This window comes from Dipteris shenzhenensis, chromosome 1 (genome assembly GCF_047967505.1).
Source record: "Dipteris shenzhenensis isolate YYH24624 ecotype China chromosome 1, Dip_SZ_1.0, whole genome shotgun sequence".
NCBI classification, from domain to species: Eukaryota; Viridiplantae; Streptophyta; class Polypodiopsida; order Gleicheniales; family Dipteridaceae; genus Dipteris; species Dipteris shenzhenensis.
Window position 1 is genome coordinate 5,325,517 of NC_141596.1, and position 24,443 is coordinate 5,349,959.

The window sequence follows — 24,443 nt, forward strand, 5'->3', positions numbered from 1 at the left end:
ATATTCTCAAACATTCTTAACTCGTAAAGGTTAAAATTCGATTGATTAGAACCGCCCCACAGCCCATTTTATGTCGTGTCACGGACTACAACTTTACCGAATTAAAAAATGTACAAACAAGCCCGGGAGTGGGCAACTAGCAGCAAAGTATTTCGGACCGTACACTTCAAAGAAAACATAGGAACGGAGGCTCCACACTTTTGGTTCTTATAGCGAGCGGAGTTCCAAATTCCAATCCACGAGGTAAAAAAGTTGTACGAGGCGATATATCGTTAATCATAGGGCGGTGTAACGTGGGTTCTAACTTCTTCCTTCTCGTTCCAGGCCCCAAGGGACGTCCTCTTATAAGAATTATAATATAACAAGCTGTGGAAAACAAAGAGGATTGCGAGGATCTTTGTCGGGACACACAGAGAAGCATGCTTAAAAATGCAGCATAAAATAAGGACTAAAGCGAAGGTGTGCGATATCTTTTCGATCATGGGAATTTGGAAAGGTTCACTTCAACTTGACGCACGGGGGAAGTTCACATCAAATTTGCTAAACTATATAGCGATGAAAGAAGAAGGAAGGCAAATTTGTGTGTGTCCTGGGAAACAGAAAAGAAATTCCAAATTCGAGAATATAGGAAGGAAAGTAAAAGATGAGAGAAAATGATAAAGAAACGTGTTTGGCGGCAGACGAGAATGCATATCTAAATGCAGCAAAAGCAACAGATCGATGCAAAAGATTTGATATTTAATGTTGGGGAGGGGCGGGACCCAAGGCAAATGTCTGGCGTGGCTTTCCTTGCGGCGACGGCATTTTGTTTTCTGGGTACGCCAGGGGAGGGACAGAGGTTGCAGTCACGCGGAGAACTCGCTGGGTTTGGCGGGGTCCGCCAGAAATGGTGGTGCTGTCGCCAGCTTTAGCCGTGGTCCCTACGTCCACCACCGCCACCACTATCGCCACCTCCACCTCCACCACCTCCTCCTCCACCACCACCGCCGATGCAGCCTTCTGTCCAAGTCTAGCGTTTGCGAGCCCAAAGGACTGCCCACTGTCCAGCGTGTCTGGCCTTTTTAATCCCTCGTGTTTTTCTAAGGGACTCTCGAGGCAGCCTTTTGTATATCCCGCGCTTCGCTTTTCATCGCCCGCTGTGTGCACCTCGGGCCCGCGCGCCCAGTTCGCCGGCAGCATTCATGTGCGAAAGCTCTCGTCGACCGCGAAAACCCCGGGCAGCCCGCCGGCTTCCTTGACCGGTGGCCAGGTTTCACGGCGTAGGGCCTCCGCTTGTACGGCGGCGGCCTCGATGTCGCGCGCCGCCGCCGCCGCTCACCCCACATCGATCCCTTATCTTATTACTTAACACTCTTACACATTTCCATACATACACTTGCGCGACGCGCTTGTCATATACACACTCCCGTATATATACGTATCGTATATCTTGTTCCCAGTTGGCCCACCACCTTTATCATGACTCGCTTCGAGAACAACCTTAAAAGAAACACTCCGTCGAAGCTTCTTTCGCAAGGCCAAATAGCACGTCTTCAATGATCTATATGCCCCACTTCAACGACTATAAAAGAGTTTTCTAAATTCTCCCTACGGAGTCCCCCCACTCCCCTTGCCCTCCTAGATTCTGTATCCCCTCAACCTTTCCACATGTTGCTTGGCAAGCACATGATTGATTGGTTGCACAATCATCAACGTGAATGTAGCTAGCTACAAATAACGTACAAATTTTGCATGTGGTAACCAACTCACAAGGCTTGTTTTGAGAGTGGGGTGATTCCCCAAAGAATGTTCGTGTCTCTTCTATCCCAAGAAAAAAGAAAATATAAGGCTCTATTTCGACCATCCCCACTTTTGTGAGGGACTCACTCAAAGTGGTTAAATTTTTTTTATTATGTCCAATGTCAATTGAACGATGCAAATGCTAGCAGATCTAGTCAAGGAAGCTTCCTTTACTAGAAAAAAAAGAGTCAATTTTCTCTATTTAGTCTCTATGAACTAATGGCAAAACATCCTTATGGGAAAGCCTAAATGCAACTATTACTTTACATTGCTTTACTACACATTCCTGATAGGTAAATATTTGCCTGAGAAAGGATAAGCTAACCATTCATTATGTTGGAAAGCTTCACCCGTCTTTTTTCAAAGCTAGCATTCTTTTAAGTTTTTATACTCATCTACTCCTACTATATTTTTAGTGTATGTCTACATATTAGAAAACCCCATGCTCAAATAAATGCTATAGGAATGCCCAAAGAAAGTTAATAGTATCTCAAAGCTTATGAAAATAAATTCAAGGGTTGCTCTCCTTGTAGCTTTGAACATAGAGAATGGGTTCTCAAAGCCGTAGAAGCAAGAAAGGTGATATGAATACAAAACCCCCTTCCCAGCAAGTCCTTCAGCAAGAGAGAAAGAGGAAGATCGTGAGCGGAAGAGAGTATGGAGAGCTCAATCTCGAGCCTCTGCTGATGATGCTATTGATCCTCCCCCTCCTCCTCCACCAACACCTGCTCCTATAGGGACTCCCCCTGACATGGCCCCTCCCTCCTCCTTCCATGCCTATCTTAGAGAATCCCCATGATTCTGCTACTCCCCTTGCCCCTCCTCCAACTCCTATTGAGAAGGATGGATCGAGAAAAATTGACTTGTAAAAGTCGGGCATATGTTATTGTGTCAATAAGATCTTTCACTCATTCTTCCATGATCTCATGCCTTTATCACAGTCAACTGTTCTTACCTCCTAATTGATTGATCATCTTGACTTAGTAGAGTGTAGAGTGCTTTCTGGTCTTGGTCCGCATCGAAAGAGGGTAGAATTGTAGCTGTGATCACTAGACCAAGCATGCCCGAGGGCATGTGAGTGTTACATCTTGCATCCTTCACATAGCACCACGTACACTGGGCATGATGAGGAGGGAGAGTTTGGATGTCGATCCTTTGTGGGCATCTAGTGGTCATGCTCCTTGGAGTGATCATTTTCTTGACAATAGCAATAGGGCTTGGATTGAGCAAGTTTGGTAAGAGAATTATAGAGCATCTCCAACTTTCAAGAAGACATGGAGGAAGAGAGTTTCACAGGGTATCTCCATGGAGCATGGTGCATCTTTTCTTGAGATTAACCAAACCTAGTTACACACACTTTATAGAGGCATATCCCAACTTCAAGATTGTTCAGAGATCTTTTGAGAGGTGCAAGCCATCATTTGTGAGATCCTAATGATTTTGGTTCATAGCTAGGAGAGATTATGACCATTAGACATGTTTGTTAGCTAGGTGATATTTTTGCTATGATTGCTCCTTAGGAGAGTAAGGAGCATGTGCAGTTTATTGAGATGCTCTATGCTAAAGATTGTGCTGAATGAAGATAGTGTAGATGGACATGGGATGCCATATGATGCACATAGCTTGGTCATGGGTTAGTAGTACTACCTACTTCCAAGTAGGGTGTGGCAGGTTCATGAAGTTTTAATAGTATAAGGCTGATTATGAGGTGTACATGTATTTCCATCTTGTGATCGCAATCAAGTATAGCTTCATCAAGTGCATAGTAGCAAGGGGACTATGACTCCATGTTGGAGACTTGTTGTGCAGGACCATGAGTGCATATTAGAGACATTTGGCATGAGAGATCCTGATTAGTAGATGATCTATTATGATTTTTAATTATTGAGGATGATGTTCATTTTTGTATATTAAGTTCCTATCATTTGTATTGAGGATTCATGATGGTTATTTATCTATTATCATTCTATTTTTTAGTTCCTCCCATTGTATTGAGGATGCATCATTTGAAGATTTTGTCAAATATTGCATTGAGTTTCTATCATTGTATTTAGTTAGTCATTGTATATTTCAAAATTAATTTATAGAATATATGATTGAAAATTTATTGATGCATCTCATTGTACATTGAAATTTATTTTGAACACGCAATGTGTCCAATGGGTATGATTAGTAAGACATGAATGTTTTTGGGTGTTTGTATCATGTACCATGCGTAAGTTGTCCAAAAAATAATGCATTGTTGTGCTTCTACCATCATGTATATGTGTCCCCAATGTGTATAATACTTTGAATAGGTGTGAAATGGTTAATATCAATGCTCTTCCAAAGTTAGGTGTGATTTGATATCTTTTATGTTATAAGAGATGCATATTTCTATGTTTTTTCATTGTACACCACACGTAAGTGCTCCAAAAAATATGCATCAATGTGCTTCTACATACATAAACATGATGGGTATGATGCTTCATGCAAGTCTTAATAGGGATAAGATCCACGAACTTTCAAATTTTGGTGTGATCCAGATATCATTTGTGTGGTAACACATGGTATTTCCATGTTTTTATATCATGCATCATGTGTAAGTGCTCTAAAAGACATGCATCAATGTGCTTCTACCATCATGTGTATGTGTCCAATGGGTACAATACTTTGTGTAAATCTCAAAATGGGTAAGATCAATGTGCTCACAAAGTTTGGGGTGATTCAGATATCATTTGTGTGGTAAGACATGCTGATTTCCATGTTTTTAATCATGTAACTTGCGTAAGTGCTCCATAAAATAAGCGTTGATGGCTTCAAATATCATGTGTATGTGTCTGATGGGGCTACAATACTTTTCATGGTTCTAAAATAGGTAAGGTATATGCACTCACAAAGTTTGGTGTGATTTCGATTTCATTTGTGTCATAAGACATACACATTTCCCTTTTTTCTTCATCATATACCATTCCAAAAAAATGCATTGTTGTGCTTCTATGATCATGTGTGTGTATGTGTAAGATAGGTGCAATAATTTAAAAAGGTCTTAAAATTGGCAAAATCCATGTGCTTGAAAAGCTAGTGTGATTCCGATATCATTTATGTCATAATACATGCATATTTATGTGTTTTTTAAATACCTCATCCTTACAATCCTTGTCCAACCAATGCAACAGACTCCTCAATACCATCGAGAAGGTCAATGTAGCCCTCCTGACTTGCAATCCTCTCTAGATCTTGATGTGTTGTATGAGATATTGGTATGCTAGTGGTGGGATTTCTCTCACAAAGTCTAGGATATAGATCATCCAACCTAAGACTTGGTATGTGGTAAGATCAACTAGCGCACAATAGAGAAGACACTTTGATCTATGGGTCCAATTGTCAAGCAATACAGTCTAAGTGAATTAGATGACTACACCCAGGTACATAATATCTTGTTGCATCAAAGGACTAAACCGGCTCATGAACAAAGGCGAGCGTTGTAGATGGAAGGACAAAACATTATCACGTGACTTGGGTAGAGGGATATGGATGTCTCAACCCTCTAACCCCCATATGGTGATCAACATCCTTATAATACATCAAGATGCTTTGCCTTATGCTCTACATGTTATGCCTAGTGATATCCTCCTCTAGGCATCCCTGTTTATTATAAAGCAACCTAATGCTCTCCTCATCTAGGCAACCTTATGTCTCCCTCAACTTTGATGATAGACTCTCAGCTGTTGCTATGATAGCAACTATATATGAGACTATGGTACATCCCTAAACATATATATGCATGGGCTATAGTGATAATTCTAAATTCAAACATAAGTTTATGTATAAAAGGAAATAATAAGTGTGGATTAATACCTCTCTAGGACCGATGGGTCCATGGGGTGTGATAAACCAAAACCTAACACTACAGCTCCATAAACAAAAAAGGTTGAGGATGGTGAGAACCAATGCAAAGACAATACAAGTACTTAGTATCTAGGCACTCTTGTCAACAAAATCAAAGTATCATAAATCTTAATGAGAACCTAAACTAATTGCATAATATTAGAAAGGACACGAGAATAGAGAAACATACCTTGCTAGGGCCAATTAGTGCTGCCATAGATCATGATACAACTACTAGCACAGGGCTAGCACTACACCTCTAACGGTGTAAGGGATGGATGGCAATGCCTAATGGAACATGTTAAAAGAATGGATTCATGTTATAAATAAGGCTGTGCTACCTGTAGAGATTTGCTCCCAAACTCGAAAAAGGAAAGCAACATTGATCCTCTTACCAAGGCACTACGAACTTGGTTTGCTTTCTTGAGCTCCTTACCACGAGCTGAGCTCTTATACCATGTGGACAGAGTGGGAGAGAAGTAAGGAGTCTCACTTGCAGCTTTCTCACATACACAATGGGGGAATACACACAAAGGTGGAGAGCTAGGGACTAGAGCTATTTATAGGTGCCTAGCTAACCCCTAACACCTAGCACTTCCGGTGGATAGGGTTTTTGATTTGTCAAAAAACCATAGACAACACGAACCATTTACATAAGATATTCATTGTAAAAGTTCAGATCACAATCCCAAGGCTACCCTTTCTGGTAATGAGCTCAAAATCTTCACCATGTTTTTCTTTAACAGACTAATCAAGAACATTTGTCTCAGAACATTCTCCTGCTTTTACTGCAGGTACTTCAAGTCCAATCACTGTATTATGCTGTAGGAGGATACTAAAGTGTCAAACTTGAGGTTCTTTCTTTGCTTTAGTTGCTAGCATGTCTGCATCAGGTTCCTATATATCAGTATTTACATCTCTGTTAGCAACATCTTTGATAACTGCATCTACATCTACAATCTCCACTTCTTTACCTGCTCTTCTATTTGTATCCTACACATCAAACAAAGAAATCAAAAAATCAAGGTTAATTTGAGGATCTGCTGCCTCCTTAGCTTTTCTTGAATGTACTTCCTTTGCCTCCTCTAATTGAGATTTGAGTTTTTCATTCTCTGCCATGACCACTTCTACTATGTAGGTGTTAGATATGCTCAATGCCCCACCCTCCTAGTAACCATGAGTGGTCCAAGGTGCTCAAGTTGTAAGGCCCCCATATGACGAGAAGCCGTGTGTGAGCTCGGGAAACTGGATGGATCCTGACTTGCATGTCAGATGAGGTCTACCAATGAGGCCATTGATGGTAGAAAGGTGATCTATGTGAGTCTAGCCCATGGGCTAGGTAGGGTAGGTAAGCTGGTAGCACAACGAGGCACATTGTCTTGATTGTGTGGGAGCTCCTTGCTCTCGCTGGGGTCTGGGGGCTAATTGGCCCCCCTGGTGGGGGTTCGAGGCCAGGAGACCCTGAGGTGAAGGTATAGGGAATATTTCCAGAATATTCCATGGACGACGAGTCGGCTCCACCAACTAGGTTGACTGGTCGGTTCCATCGACTACGTTGATCCGACTACCATAAGATCAGATCAGATCTTCCAGCTAGTAGCTCTTCACCTAGTATCTGTCTAGATCGCCATCTAAGCTCCATTGTGGGAGCACACGGGTGGACAGAGACATCATCTGTACTACATCAGTATTGAAGGAAAAGTTTGTTTCTCTCTAGTTTGCTATGTAGAGGTTTCACTGCGCCATGTAATTTAACAATAGGCAATTGAGGAAAAAGCCTCAGATGGCCTTTGAGCCACTACCATCAATCTGCTCTTCACATTGGTCCACAAGGCTTGTGATGTTTCTATCAGCTGGGTCTTTAGTCCACCAATTTTTGGCCCTGTCATAAACACTTGATCTGCGATAGCTTTGAGTTGGATCTCTACACCCTCCAATGCTTTAATTTTTTCTTTAGCAATCACTGTATGAACCTGTAACTTCACATAATCTTTAGATACTCTTTGCAACTGAGTAAAAAATGCATCTTTCATTTCATTAAGCCATTTTTGCACTATTGATAAACACTCCTTCTACATTGTCAACTATTTAGTGAATTGCTGGATCTCCTCCTCTTTCTAAATTTTATACTTCTCAAACTCATTTTGCAGACTCAACGACTATCTCTTTAACTTCTTCATCAGCTTTCCTTCTTGCTGGTTGACATCAATCTTTCTTTGTAATTCCTACTTATCCTTCTTCAAAGCTTGAATTTGGCATTTGCAAATCACTTTGCTGCTCATGGAAATATTTCAATACCCTCATGGCATAATCCACCTCTTTCATAGATACTTTCCTTGACAACCCTACTCTAGAAGTTGATGTCTGTGCCGTGCTTTGTTATATTCTTGGTTCAGACCACAAGGAAGCTGCTATCAAATTGCTCCTTAAGATTGGTTGACATGGAGCTTAATTTTCCTTTCTTTATGGGTCTCCTACATATTCTTCAAAGGATCACTACCTCCAATTGGTACATCCCACAGACTTTGCGCCAAGCTTTTCCCAAAAAACCATCCTGTGCGCTTCTTCAGTGCTATACTTGGCCTTTTTCAACTCCTCAACTACTTTCCACTTCTCCTCATCTGTGGATGTCTTTGCCGTATGCGGATCTCTTCTTGCTTTAGTTATGGTTTCTTCGTTAGTACTTGGAATCTCCCTTATAATCATTGAAGATACCTCTTCCCATATTGAAATAATGCTGTAATAAATGGACCAACTTTGGAATGATTATTGGTACCTGTTAAAGTTTTCTTACCAACCTTTGCCATCAGCCTATTATAAATTATGTCGGCCCACAAAATGTAGCCCTTCTCAGCTACTCTCAATACTGAATAACTTTCCCTTGACATTGTATTGGTCTTGATAAGCAATTGGACCCTCTCCAGGTACCACTCTAGCTACTATCTTCTCATAGAATCTTGAACTATATACATCAAAAAATAATTTTTTGTTGTCTGGTTGATCAAAATCCCAAAGCATGTATGCTTCGACATCTTTATCATAAGATATCTCCTCTTGAATCAATGGTACCCAAAATACTTGAGATATAACTCCTTGGTCTGCCACCATACTTGGAGCTAAGAGTCCTCCCGCCCACTGAAATTCCTCATATTGAGTTATTGCCTCAAGTTGCACCTTCAAGATATTCCAAGGTAGACTAGCGTAGTCCATCAGGCCGACCTCCCTGAACCAATTTGCATGCCGCTTCAGGTCCACCGAAATTTGGAAATTTTTGAATGTACCTTTCCCAAAAGGTTTCTTCATCGGCAGAGAAGTAGTTTCTTCGAGAGAATTATCCTCTTTTTATTTGACAGTCATCTCCATCTCTAGCTATGGTTCAACCACCTCCTTGACTCATGGACTCTTGCGCGTTGGCTGTAGCACACGCTTCTTTCCCATGTTTTCTTTAGTCTTAGCAACCTTGCTCCAACAAGTATAGATCATCGTATTCTACTCTAATGACCTCTGATATAGCAATCGAAGATCTGCATGAGTGATATGTGCATGTGAGAATAGAACCAAACTACTATCCATACAACTAGCACAGCTCACAAAACTCCTAATGACCATGAGCCATTGTACTTTGACAAGTCGAGTGAACTCAGAGCTCTCCCCCACACAAGTCTCAGAATGCATGCACCATTGTACTATATCATGATGCCAAAGTCGGTGATCATGTTGTGGAATGATTGTGCTCCCTTATCAGCTTCTTAATCTTTGAAAAACATCATCTCCAGATGAGCCTACCGTATGGCCACTTCCTTCACTCATGCCAAATATCACCTCCACGTGCAGTCGTACAATGCTTGTTATGACATTACTCAGACATGGAACAACTTCAAGATCGTATTTGATTCAAACCTTTGTCGGATCATTTGTAGGTCGGACAGATGTCAGACCAGCTTTGTGTCAGACCAAGATTAGAGATCAGCTATGTTTCAAAAGTTGGTCGGAACCCGAACTGGTCGGAATAGAGTCAGACTTTCACCAAGTCAGGACCCTGGTCAACAAACTACACCATCACCTGTATGGCCTTCAATCATTTGATTAATTCTCCAGTAACATTGCCACAACGTCCATATGCATAAATAAAACAATTTTGAGATTCCTCCATGTCGACAACCAAGTAAGTCGAATCTGTGAAACTTGCCAGAACTGTATTATCTGTGAAACTTGTAGTCGGATTTGTGAAACTTGCCAGAACTGTATTATCTGCATCACCCCCAACTATAGTTTCATCTTCATCATTATTGTATTTTCCACTTGATAAATGCAAATCATTACTCCAATCATTACTCCCCCATGCGTGTATTTTCACATACTCTGGCTCCAACCACCTTCTTCTTGGTTGAGTTGGATCATTATGAAAATATGGTTTAAGCCTAAAATCATTGATTGGCTTAGGGAAAGTATTACTATGCAAATCACTCATTAGAAATGTTTGCTGACTGAGCACTTCCATAATTCTATAAGGTCCATCATATCTCAATCTCAATTTTCCTAGATGAGGTCCAAGCTTGGAATTGTACATCAACACCAAATCACCTCTTTTGAACAATTTGAATTTTATATTCCTATTAATCCAAGCTTGTCTTCTTCTCTAAATGATCTTAGAAATACCTGAATTGATAATCCGATCCTCATCCAAATTCAACAATTGTTGAGTTTTGAAATTTATGGATTCTTCAAGAAATAATTTATGTTCTGCAACAATTCTCAAGCTCCCCACAATAAACTCCATTAGGACAACTGCCTCTATGCCATACACCAATCTGAAAGGATTCATACCTATTGTTACCTTGAAAGCTATTCTAAAAACCCACAGAATTGAATCGTACTTTTGATCCTAGCCCTTAGGATTATCCTCAACTGTCCTTCTAATAATCTTCATAATTATTTTATTGGAGCTTTGAGCCTATCCATTACCCTGTGGATAATATGCTATAGACTTCTTATGCAACATCATGTGAGTCTCGGTTAGATTTGTAATGACAGTATTGATAACATGAGTACCCCTATCAAAAACTATCTCAATTGGTGTTGATAAAATGACAGTATTGATAAAATGAGTACCCCTATCAAAACACTATCTCAATTGGTATTCCAAACCTTGTCATGATATTATGATACAGGAAATTTGCAAGACTTCTTCCCTTATTATCTATCAAAGCCACTGCTTCAACTCACTTAGTACAATAATCAGTAGCAACAAGTATGTACTTATTATCTATGTACCTGGCTGTTGGCTTGATTGGACCAATAAAATAGAAGCCCCATTTTTGAAAAGGTTTAAGTGGAATAGGTTGATGAGTGATCCTCTTTTTTGGTGAATGTTTCCCATCTCTCTAACATGCTAAACACTCCTTTCCATGTTGATGGGAATCTTTGAATACTGTTGGCCACTACAAGCCTGCTTGCATACTCTTTCTGCCTATGACCTCCCCTAAGAAATGCCCTCCAGCATTTCCAACATGTGTTTCTGTCAACACTTCATGCTGCTCATGAACTAGCATACATCTTCTAATCACTTGATCAATGCCTCTCTTATAAAGTACAGTAGCAATAACCAAATAAGGCTTACTTTGTAGCACCATTTTCTTTTTCTGATCCCTTGACAAAGAATCAAGAATTAGTCCATCAGTAAAGAAAAACAACATCCGATCATACCAATCTTTTGGATCATCCATTTGGATCGCGAACAAGTCTGCACATCTAGTAGTTGATTTGGCACTCTAATAGGAACTTCTCTTGTGATAAGTCTACTCAAGTAATCAGCAGCAATTGCATACCATCGTCCTGGTGTATGAATTATTTGATAATCAAATTCTTACAACAACAACATTCTTCTAGTTAGTTGTGGTTTAGTTATTACCAAATAGATCAAAGCGTGGTGTGGTCAACATGGAATACAAACTTATTACCAAGTAGGTAATGTCTGAATATTATGTAAAGCATATACCATTCCCAAAGCTTCTCTTTTAGCGAGTGCATAATTCTTTTCAGGCTTTATCAATACTCTGCTAGCATAGTACACACATTGGAACCACTTTTTATGCTTGTTTTGCATCAAGATTGCTCCAACTGCCACATATGAAGCATCTACAAACACATGAAAGGGTAATTCCCAATCTAGAGGTTGTAGGATAGGGGCTACTACCAACATCTTCTTTAAAATATCAAATGCTTGCTTGCTGCTCCAATCCCCATACACATTTTTCTCCCTCTCTTGTCAATTTAGTGAGGGGCATACACACATGTGAGAGATACCTCAGAAACAGTGCTATGCCAATTGATTTGGCCAATAAACCTAAACAATGATTTTACATTCTTTGGAAACAAAGATTTTGGAATGATAGATACCTTTCTTGGATCAATAGCCATTCCATCTTCAAATATAATGTGCCCCAATAACACACCTCTTTCCATAACAAAAGCACATTTGCTTGGATTTAAGCTCAATCGAGCCATCCGGCATTTCTTAAAACATAATCTAAGATGATCTAAATGGTATGATGTCTTACCAAATACTGTGAAGTCATCCAAGAATACTCTCATGAAGGAGGTAAGGTATTCTGCAAACACCTCTTGTATCCCCTTTTGAAAAGTTGGTGGAGCATTCTTCAAACCAAAAGTCACTACATTGCTTGCAAATACTCCCCATTCAGTTACAAATGCAGTTTTGTCTTTGTCCTCCTAAGCCATCCTTATTTCATTGTAACCACTGAATCCATCCAAAAATCTATCAAACTCATGGCCTGCCACAACGTCCAACATGGTATCACAAAAAGGTAAAGGGAATGGATCAGTAATAGTTGCTGCATTCAGCTTTCTATAATCCACACATATTCCTAGCTTGCCATTCTTTTTTGGAACTATGAATCCCTTCATATTTGTATAATGCCATGCAAAAATGTCCTTGAACTCCAGCAATAGCTCCCTCAATTTCCCTTTGAAAGGTTCCTTCAATTTAGTCCTGACACAAACCATCTTTGGATCATCCTTGTCACCAAGATTCATGTCTTCAACTCATCTTCTTTCACCCTAGCACTCTTGCTCATATGTTCTTCAAAGGATTTCTCTACTTGGCTTACTACTTGAATATGAGTTTTCAGACCCCCCTCTAATGTTTCTTCATTAGAATTAGTCATTTGACTTCTTTTTAGCCACATCCGCTTTTTGGCTTATTGGACTGCATAGTCGGAACTATGTTAGAATTAGTCTTCTTATCATTTGTGTAATTCTATAGAATGCCTACCACATCTACTTCAAGAAATGGTACTAATTATAAAGGATTTCTTCTTAGAAAATAATCCTCTTCATCCTCTTCCAACTCTACCACCAGATTAACTCCCTCTACCTCTATGGGTTGCATATACCTAGGAAGAGTTCTCTTTAGGGATAGACTTATCTTGTACTCTTTCTTTCCCTTCCTAATAGGATTCTTTTCAGCTCCCCAATCCTGCTTAGTTCTTGCAGCACGAAGCCAAGGTCTCCCTAGTAGCATATAGTAAGAACTTTCTTTTTCCTCCATTCTTAGTACCACCAAACTTATTGTAAATGTTAGTCCCCATATACGAATTTGCTGACGTCTCACTATACCCAATGGTTGGATTCTCCTTTGATTAGCCATTTTGACCTGAAAAGTTGTTGGAACCAATATATTCTCACAAAAGTGCTTATACAACTCTTCTAAAAGTATGTTAAGTAGATCCCCCATCAATAAGTACTTTTGGAATAATTTGTCTGATGTACTCCACACCTACTATAGGCGCTTTATAATCAACATCCTCCACCACATAGGTATAGGTTTCCACATATTCTTCATCTTCCATTCTTACTCCCACTTCAGCTATAGAGGGTTGCTCCTTGTGAAAATTCTGGCACAGCTGTTCTTTAAAAGTAGGTATTAGGTTAAGCAATTGGTCAAGTGTCATGTGGATCTTTGACTACAACAATTCTATGAAAAACCCCTCTTGTCCTCCTTTACTTTTAGGCTTCACTCTAGGTTCTTGTGCTTCATCTTTGATCAGCAAACTCTACTCCCTTTTAGGTGCTTCACTTTCTTCTTCCTTAGCTTTAGATTTCTCTTTATTGCTTCTGACTGTTTTTAGGTTCCTGTCCGGTCCAATCTGGTTGTATGTCAAAGTCTCTTTCATTATTGTGTCACTTTGGGAAAATCTTCCTGAGACTTTACTTCTTGTTGCTTTGTTTTCTTTATCTCTTCTATTATGGCATGACTCTCAGCAGCATCATTATCCTCCTTCATTCGACCTGCATATGACTGTTGTCGGGTTGTACTCTGGATGTTCTCCATTGATGGTTGGAAGTGAGTTGGATCATTGTTTCCTTTACTCAGCTCCTCTTTTACATCTCTCTTCACTTCATTTCTTTGTATATAGCCTTCAAGGCTGACTTCTTGCTATTCCTCCCAATCTACCGATTGTTTAGGATCAAAAGCCAACGGATGTTTTGTTTGCATTTGAGCCTTAGCTCCCACTCTTGTGATCACTACAGCATCGGTATTCGGCTAAACCATGGACAACTCAGCTTCCTTATGACACTGTAAACAATCATACTCAACTTTAGGATACTAAATATCATGTTTGCTATGAACCTTTGTAATTGTCCTTATAATCTCCTACTGGAAGATCTCTTTGGATTCTTCCACAATTTTCTCAAGAATGGCAACATTCACACCTGCTGGTGGTTGTGGTGTGGGGTTTGCATTAAGTCTAGGGGTGAAATTCACAATGGGAATGCCTCTTTCATTTCTATGTTTACACCATAGTTCACGCTGAGGGCCTTGGCAATGTCCATCCTCAAGCCCACAATAAGTGAATGCTTGACTATTTTGTCTTTGTTGTTGAGTATTCTAGTTATGATTCTGTTGTCTTCTAGGTGCTGTATTATTATATCTCTTGGCTTAGCTTGTGCTCCCACTTGATTAACAACCGCTACCTAGGCAGCTTGCCCTATTGGCTTCATATGAGGAGGCAACCTCCCCCTATAGTTTGGATTATACCAACAATTTTCTTTATCATGATTATCTTTTCCACAATACCCATATGGTATCCTCTCTTTCTTTGATTCTACTCCCATACTCTTCAGTTGTTCCTTGATTATCTTCTCAAGTTTAGAGTCTCCTTTCTTCTTTTTTCTTGGTTTTAGTTTAGACTTTGCTTTATACTTCTTGTCTCTTTATTTTTTCTTCCTCTTTTTTCCTTCTCCTTCCTCATCCAAATCATCGGAACTATCATCTTCTGAACTATCATTGTCCTCATCCTCTGAGTTGGAATCCTCCTCTTCATCTGATTCTAAGTTAGACTCATTATTCTTTTTCTTCTTTATCTTCTTTTCTTTGCTCTTTGAAATACCAGGTCTTCTTTCTGCCCTTTGGGCATCTTTTAATTAGATTATTAAAATCATTTGTTCTAGAAAGTTGGTCACGGCCTGCTACTACTGTGGTTCGCAACTCCTTGTTGAGCCCTTTGCAAAAAAAGTCTCCCAACTATTCTTCTGAAGGCCTTTGTGGTGCTGCAAGCCTTTGATACAAGTTTCAAAATTTTTGTGCATAATCCTCCACTAACAAGTCTTTTTGCTTCATGTTGTGAAGCCTTTGTCTCCGGGCCTTTTTCCTTCCAAAATCTTTCCAAGAAAGATCCCTTCAAATCATCATATGTAGCAAAGTTGGTAGCCCATGCTACATGAACCAACTCATTGATGTCCCTTCCATTGTGGCTGCAAACTGCTCCTTCTTTACTGCATCTGCTAAGCCTCGTAATCCATCAGGTCTCGAATTGCTGCCCTATATGACTGTCAGGGTCTTGTCCTTTTTCCCCTTTGAACTTTGTGGCTTTCACTAGTGGATTTGGCTTTGCCATGATGACAGGTGGTAGAGCAGGTTGTCTCCTTCTTGGTTGAGGTGGCAATGGATTGCAAAAGCTTCTTTGAGTTGCAACACAAACTCTTTCCTGCTGCTAAATAAGATCCATAGATAGTTCTAATGAAAGCTTCGAATGGTGAAGCCAGGGTCAGTTTCTTCCTCCACTTCTAAATACTCCAAAGTGTGAGTAGAATCCATAGAAGATTTTTCTCTACTCGGCACATAGTCGACATTTGCACTGCTTTCTCCATCTGCTATTGTTGGAGATCAGTTGGACTCGAGGCTTCAGACCTAGTTGTCACCCTGGTAAAATAGGCATGGTAGGAATCTCTTGTTCTCTTGTGTTTGACATTCGCTACCCGATCCTCCATGAAGGCAATGATCACCCATAGTCAGAATTTGATCGGATCTTTTTTTATCTTCTTTTGCTCTACTATCTTTCACACTAATTGCTTGCAGATCTCTCCCATCTTCCATCAATTCCCTTCTAGGATGGAAGCAACCTCTTCATTGTTTATTTGTGCCCAGCTGCGTCTTTCCTTCATTGTCGTTCTCCTTTGCCAATTTCATCAAAATCTTCATCAATACTCAATTTGCTCCTGCCGCTTGCCCATTCCCTTGTGGGATGCAAGCCTGCATCTGCTTTGTCTTGCTCTCTCTCTTCATCGCCTTACTGCTTCTTTCACACATCTTCCTAGCACTTTCCAATATGCGGCATCAACCTTCATTGATCCTTTCCATTTCAAAGACTATTTTGGACTCAAACCAACTGCTGGATTACCAAATGTGTTTAAGGTGGTTATACCCAGAGCACTTCTACATTAGAATTTAGACAAACATTTCCCATCAAGTATTTAGGCACAGAGTCGAAACTATATTAGACAAAAGTCAAAATAGATAATTATTCAATAGCGCATTGGAAATAGTAGATACAGATCAAAAAGTGTCTCCTTATATTCATCATTATCGGATCATAGAAAAATATTAGTATAGAACTAATAAACAAAGCATCATTGCAATCTGATCAATCTTTGAATCTCGTCAGACTACTGAGACTCATAAGTACGAGCATAAAAGTTACATGCAAATAACTGAATAACTATTTTAGTACGCTGACTATGACACCTAACACCTACTACGAGTACTACGTAGGACTAGAGCTAGTTATAGTTGCCTAGCTAACCCCTAACACCTTACAAGTCCTCATAGGTTTAGGTCTATTCCTTACATATCCTTATGAGGCCATGTAGGTCCTTACAAAAAATATGTAATTTTGTATGGGCTTTGTAGAGTCCTTCTAATGCCATATAGGTCCTTATCTATATAGCCATCAATCCTCTAGTAATTAAATATTCTTAATGGACTTAAAAGAGTCATACAGGTCCTAATATGTCTTTATAAGGCCATGTAAGTCCTTACACAAGACATGTACCATTGTGCAAGATCATGCAAATTCCTTATAAGACACATGCACTACTTCTCTATAAGGCCATGTACGTCCTTTTGTGAAATCCTAATTGATTAACATTATTATGTGGCCATGTAGTTCCTTACATAGCCATGTTAATGACTAAGCTACTAGCCAAAACTAATCTACTAAGTCACACAAGTTCTCAACCAACACACACACTAAAGAAAATACTAAAATTAAGTCTATACTATTTAATAAAATCTAAAACAAGTACTACAGAAATTTAAAAATATTTGAATACTTACTAAAATGAGATATGATCACACATCATTGAAAATTAAAATCTAAATCGAGCTTATTACAAACAAGAAAAAGAAGCACATACCTCTCTAGGGCTAATAGGAGATGAAGATGATAATGCATGATCAAAACGTCCATCTCCACTACTAAAAGGAGTCAATGATGGCACCTACGTGAGATTTTGAAGATAAATAAGTACTACAAACCCAACTTGCAACTAGAAGGAAAAGAAATAAGAAAAGAGATATATATCATGTTGATGGGAGTTTTGGATCTCGAAGTACCACTCAACACATCGTGAAGGAACTTGACTACTCTGACATCCATTGTCTATGGGTTCCTAGCACCTATATAGAGGAGCCTGGTACAAATGGATTCCTCTCTCATAAGTGTAGCCCACTAGCATCATGTGAAACAACTGTAGGCTAGTCCAACATCCTCCCACACTTCTAGCTCCACCACTAGGTTGCATGCTAGTATAATCCAAACAAATGCAAGCAAAAAGATAACAGGATTTAATGACTATTAGGCATTCTTCCATGGTAAGTACCACATTTCAACAATAGATATGTGATGCTACCAATGGGCGAGAGAACCTAGACATCATCAAGAGTTCTTTCCTCGCTCTCTATTGCAATTGTTGTCAAAGAACATGTCTAAGACAACATCCTTAATCCTAGGAAAATTCCTCACATCATCATATGAAAGTCCCTTGGATATAAGAGCAAGGCTCTAGGTAGCTAACTAGTCCTTCACGGGCAGCTATGCTACCTAAAGTATATAAGGAAACCAACATGGGCTCTAGGTCACTAAAAATATGGAAGAAAAATGGGACATCTATCACCAATACTAGATACCTAATCGATTGAGGGCTCTATGAGATCTGAAAGGGGTACTCCTCCATCCATGGTGGAAGGGAGAAAGAAAAATAGGGGTAGAAAAATGAGAGAAGGGACGAAAATATAAAGAATGGGGGAAAAGGGGGGATGAGAAAAAGAGAGGAGAGAGTATAGGAGGGGAAGGGGAAGAAGAATGACAAAAGGGGATCTGTGAAAGCATGCTACAGTGTGTAAAAAAGTACTCTTTTTGGCAAAGGTTCTAGCATAGATATAGTACTAAATTGTGTACTAAAAGGCATTGATAGTTGGATTAGATTTCCACATATCGAGGAAACCATGATCTACAATCTGCAATCCACTCTCAATTGAGGATGATTTCCCCGCACATCAAGGAATCTACGATCTGCAATCTACTCTCAATTAACTCTCTTCTCTCTTGTGGAATCACTCGCACATGTTTGAAACCATCGACACTCGACTCTCTTCTCTATCGTGGAGTCCTGTCCCTATAATTATCTCTGCTCATCTTCACTAGAGGTCCATTGCTCTCTCTCTCCCAGAGGTCCATTGCTCTCTCTCTCTCTCTCTGGCTCTCTCCATTCTCTGTGCAAACTGGCTCTCCCCTTGTCTCTCATTGAAGCCCTTGCACTTTGGACCGTATATTCTCTCTGGCACAAAACCAATTATGTTTGAGTGATTCTATAGCTCTCTCTCTCTCTCTCTCTCTCTCTCTCTCTAGAGCTCTCTCTCTTTCTCTCTCTCTCTCTCTCTCAGGATGACTTTCTCGTACAGTAAGATTGAGCATGCATGTTTTGATGTATTGTCTTCTTGTGTCATTCATTAATTTATGATTTACCATTGAAATATGGTTGTGCATAGGATGGAGAATTCCACACTAGAAGTGCCACACCATGAAGGGAACTCACTCAATGCACTGCCACAACATTGCTCCGAAAGTAACATGAGACACTTGACATTAACAGTTGTGCGACATTTCAAGCATACCATAAAGGACTTGGACTTGAGAACGAAGGCTGACATTTTGTCTAAGGTTATAAAACATCAAGATATGCAAGAGATTGTTGATGAGACAAATTTGCAAAGCCAATTCATATCAATGGCAATAGTGGATAATCTAAAGACATCATTGAGTCTTATAGAAAAGAGTAGAAAGTGTTGATAAGTTAGCTACGAAGAGAGTAGCTCTCCACATGATTGCTAACACTTAAGCATTTAAAAAATATAGTGATAGCAAAGTAGCTAAAGCCCTTGGAATTCAAGCACGAAATCTGAAGAAACATTGCGTGGACATAAAACAAGCTTCCTTCAAATGGGTAGATGGAGGTCGAAAGCATAGACATGATTCCTTAAGTTGTGAGGTTGTTCAATGTGTTGTCTAGTTCTGGAAAGACAACACCAGGGTTTCCCTAAACAAGAAGGATGTTTGCAGGCATAGGCTTGGCCCAAAAAAGCATGCAATACATCCCACCCATTTCTTGGAGCTCACAGAGGTGCATCTTCCTTCTTTCAACGAAGCCAAAGTTACATACTATTATTTGGTACTCTTTACAACTATTTAGTACTGTCAAGGATAATATTAGTATTGTTCAAATGTTAAAGCTAACATTTAACACTGTACGAAAGCGGTCATGGCAAGGGAGAACATGATTGGGATGGTATAGTCATAAAGCATGCACTAACCAGTGAGCAATTGGATGTAAAGGGTGCAAAGCTACAAAATGCACACGATGTTGTGGAATGGTTGGCATGGAAGATGGGAGATGATTCTAAACAAAGGCTCTTTGTAGAAGTAAAGGTTGGTGATGTTGACAGGTCTAAAGCATGGAACTGCCAGACCATCAAAGGAAGTCGTTCAACACACTGCATCTTGGGTTTTAGTAACAAAGATCCCACATAAGCCTTGTTTAGACATTTGCCATGCTTTTGTTCATTTTGCATGGATTAAACGTGGGATAAGTGCACCAATTTATCTCATGCAAGTCCATGGACCTTGAACAGGCTAGAGCCCATCAATGGACAGACTGTAGCAAACATGGAGAAGGAATCCATAACATATGCGATGGATAGAGACCATTTGGCTGACATGCTTCAGATGGGTGACCATTTTGCAGTACTATGTTCCACAAAAAACAAAGATAATGAGGATTATTATGTGGTGTTGTGCTCAAAATAAAAAATAGTCTTCATAGAACAAGAGACGAATGGCTGGGGTAATGTCTTCAACATTGGGGATCAAGTGGTTTCTGGGATCTTTTATGCAAAAATCCCAAAATGCAAAAGCAGTTATGCATTACTAAAAGATGCACCTCCTGCTATAGTGCATGCTGATACGGTGTTGGCAATAAAGTTCCAAATGTTGCAAGCAAAGCACAAGGTTAAAGGCCAGAGAACAGTGTTTCGTGTACCCCAAGAGGTGTAGGAACAAATCTTGGCAAACATTTCTCTATAAGAACTGTTGCTGAGCATGTATTTTTGCAATGGCTCTTACATAGTTTTATGCACGTTTTGTATTTTTAGCTGCCCCTTTGGGGGTTACTTTTTGTAATACAAAGACATCTTGTTTCTCTTGGAGATGCTCTGCAATGAGGAGCTTTAATAGTGTTTAGTACTATTATTTTCAATTGTGTACTATTATATTATTACTGTTTAGGTACTGCTGTCATATCATACTATTAGCCCTATTTTTTAGTGATTGTGTACTATTGTAGTAATTTTTGTAGTTCATATCAAGTTTGTTCTACTGTCATATCATACTACTTATTACTATTTGTTAAGTACTATTTAGTACTATGTACTACTATCTTAAGTAACTCATCTACTGCTGTTAATTGAGAGAGAGAGAGATTGAGAGAGAGAGAGAGAGAGAGAGAGAGAGAACAATTGTACTACTATCATATCATACTACTTAGTACTATTTGGTTAGTATTATGTGATACTATGTAGTACTATCTTAAGTAGCACATCTGCTATCGATTGAGAGAGAGAGAGAGAGAGAGAGAGAGAGAGAGAGAGAGAGAGAACCATTGTACTACTGTCATATCATATTTGTGTAATGTTCCTCTTTTTAATATATTGCACTTATTATTCAGAATAAGCCATACAAAATCAGAAGGCGCCATATAAAATCATAATGAGACATATAGAATCAGTCATATGATATTACGGAGCCCAAACGGCTTGGATACAATAGCTTTGTGCTACACTCCACACACCCCAATATACAACCTGGTCAGGCTTGGATACATACAGTAGCTCTATGGCGCTACACTCCACACACCCCAATATACTATGTTCTAGGAAGGAATGACCCTAGAACATACGAGCGTTCAGCCCTTCTTCCTCAGCATCCTTGTTAGTAGCCGACCCGAGGGACTGTCGTCTCGGACATCTGAAGTTGCTATTTCTTCTTGGCCATACCCTGCATCTATAAGGTCTCTAAAGATGTTATCAGCCCTTTTTGCAATTCCATCCTGTAACTTTAGAGCAGAAGACTATATAGCTCTATTACACAGCTCTATTACACATTGATGGATCTGTAATGCCAGTAAAAAACAACCAACTATATGAGCACCATAATAGACATGACACATGATTCCTTAGCTTAGACATGACTAAGAATTAGTATTATTTTATCCAAAATCAATTTTGGTACTGTATGGTTGAGCAAAAAAAAACATAAACGATAACATATAAAAAAGGACCATATATTTTATTGCATCGACATTGGCTATTTATGCACTGGTTAAAACAATGGCTCACCTAGTACTTTTATCAGCAAACACCAATACCATTTAATAGCACCAATACCATGTAAGAGCACCAATACATTTATCAACTCACCACTAATTTTATCAGCAAAGTAACCAGCAAAGTCTGTATTATGAAGTAACCAGTACAAGTCTATATTTAGAAAGTAACAACATTTATATTCATCAATGTACAAGTCCTTTACAATCTGGCCTGCAAGGCCTAGTGTATGGTGGTATTGGTTTACATAAGGATTATGCCTAAGAATTTGTTGGCACATCTCATGTGGAAGGTTTGCTATTCTTTGTTGGATGATAAACTAATCTATGGGCTTTGGATCTTTAGTCAACAATGAAATGACATCATCAACACACCCCATGTCATCATAATCTTAGAAAAGATTGCAATGAATAATTTGGCTAGATGCTCACCACGAGCAGTTGCAATGCACTCAATCACATGGCCTTCATAAGGGTATTTCATTGTAAAGGTAGGAACACTTTCTATGGCATTTGCTAAATCCAATAAGTATGGGAGCAACTGATGTGATAGTTCATCATCTCATTAGGATCTCTTTCATAGGCGAAAGGAGTTATGTAGGAATCGGGTGGATTTAATGCTGCTTTCAAAGGAGTGTCGTCAACCAAGAGTGTGTTCATGGGATCATAGTCAATGTCATGTGCAACCAATGCACTAAATGGCTTAAGCAGACACATCTCATCCAGTCATGTTGGGTGGCAAAATTCTTCCCTTGTACAACAATCCTCTTGTGCAAAGTTGAATAGGAACTTGAACACATCCCAATTTGCTTTCTATCAAAGACACTATGGAACTGACATTTCTCCTTGTCATACTACTCCATGTAGCCATCTCAAAATGCTCCCACAAAGATTTCATGAAATTGATCAACTATGGGTGCAAAGAGATGACATGGTTGCCTAATTTATAAACATCACCACCTTGGGACATTTTAGGAGCAGTCCGCCACCACCTCTTTAACAATATTCCATTCAAATCAAAGATTAACTTTTTTTGAGGCAGAATATTTTTGAGCAGATAATCAAACGTTGTCCCAAGAACTACTTATCGGGAAGAAAACCCAGCCGGCAGTGTTTAGTGAGTGCAGAGGTTGTGGCTTAATCTTTGAGCCCACGAATTTGAAATTGTTGAAGAGGATTGGCTTCCCTACGAAGAACTTTGATATATAGTACTACATGCTAGGTGGTGCTAATATTACTAAATGTTGAACAGTCCTAAATGCTAAATAGTACTAAATGCTAAATAGTGTTGAATAGTACTACATGCCAAATACTACTAAATGCCAAATAGTATTGAATGTTAAATAGTGTTAAAACACACAGTACTAGTAGCAGTGCTAGATAATGCTAAATAGTACTAAATGCTTAGTAGTATTTAAACTTTTTAGCTATTCTTTTAGTACTAAATACATAGTACTAGCAGTGCTAGATCATGTTGAAACACAACTGTACTAGCAGTGTTAGATAGTGCCAAATAGTACTAAATGCTTATGCTTTTAGTACTAAATGCTAAATAGTACTAAATGCTAGGTAGTGCTAATATTACTAAATGCTGAACAATCCTAAATGCTAAATAGTACTTAATGCTAAATAGTGCTGAATAGTACCCAAAATACTACTAAATGCCAAATACTGTTAAATGCTAAATAGTGCTGAAACACATAGCACTAGCAGTGCTAGATAGTGCTAAATAGTACTACTGAATGCTAAATAGTGCTGAATACTACTAAATGCTAAGTAGTGCTAAATAGTACTAAAGTCTAGATAGTGCAAAATGTTAAACATTGCTAAATGCCAAATAGTTCTAAATCCTAAATACATAAACAATACTAAGTTCGTACTAAATAACTGACTTCAAATGTTCAACATGTACAATATTATATTACTCTATTGAGTAGACCCATGTCAATGTCCTGCCAGAAAATTCGAGGTGGAAATCAGAGTTCAAAAGTTTGAAAGTGGAAGCTGGAAATCAAAAGTTCAGAAGTTCAAAAGTGGAAGTGATAGAGTGCAGGTTCGAAAGTGAAACACCTAAGAGGAGACACAGTGCATGAAAATGTGTGTATGAGCATGAGAATGCTTATAGGAGAATATCTTGTGCATGAGAATCTGTAATCAATAAATATATTACTACACATTGATTTGAGAAATCTCTCCATATTGCACACTACTTAGTACTACCACATTCTTGCCAATAGTACATACACTGTAGCATGCTTTCACCCGAGAAGAGGGAGTAGGAGCAGAGGGGGATATGGGGGAGGAGAGAGTAGGAGGGGAGGGAGAAGAGGGTGGGATATGTGGAAGGAGGAGAAAGAGGAGGGGAGGAAGAGGGTGGGTATATTGGAGTGGAGGAAAACAGGAAGGGGTGATAGAGTAGGAGTGGTCACAAGGTAGAAATTAAATGCCAGGGGTAGGTAAAGGAAAAGGGCTTCACATCTAAACTTAAAGGCTTAGCAAAGGCCCTCTCCCCGGAAAAGTGACCTTATGAAGTGAAAACCCTACCTTCATTTTTC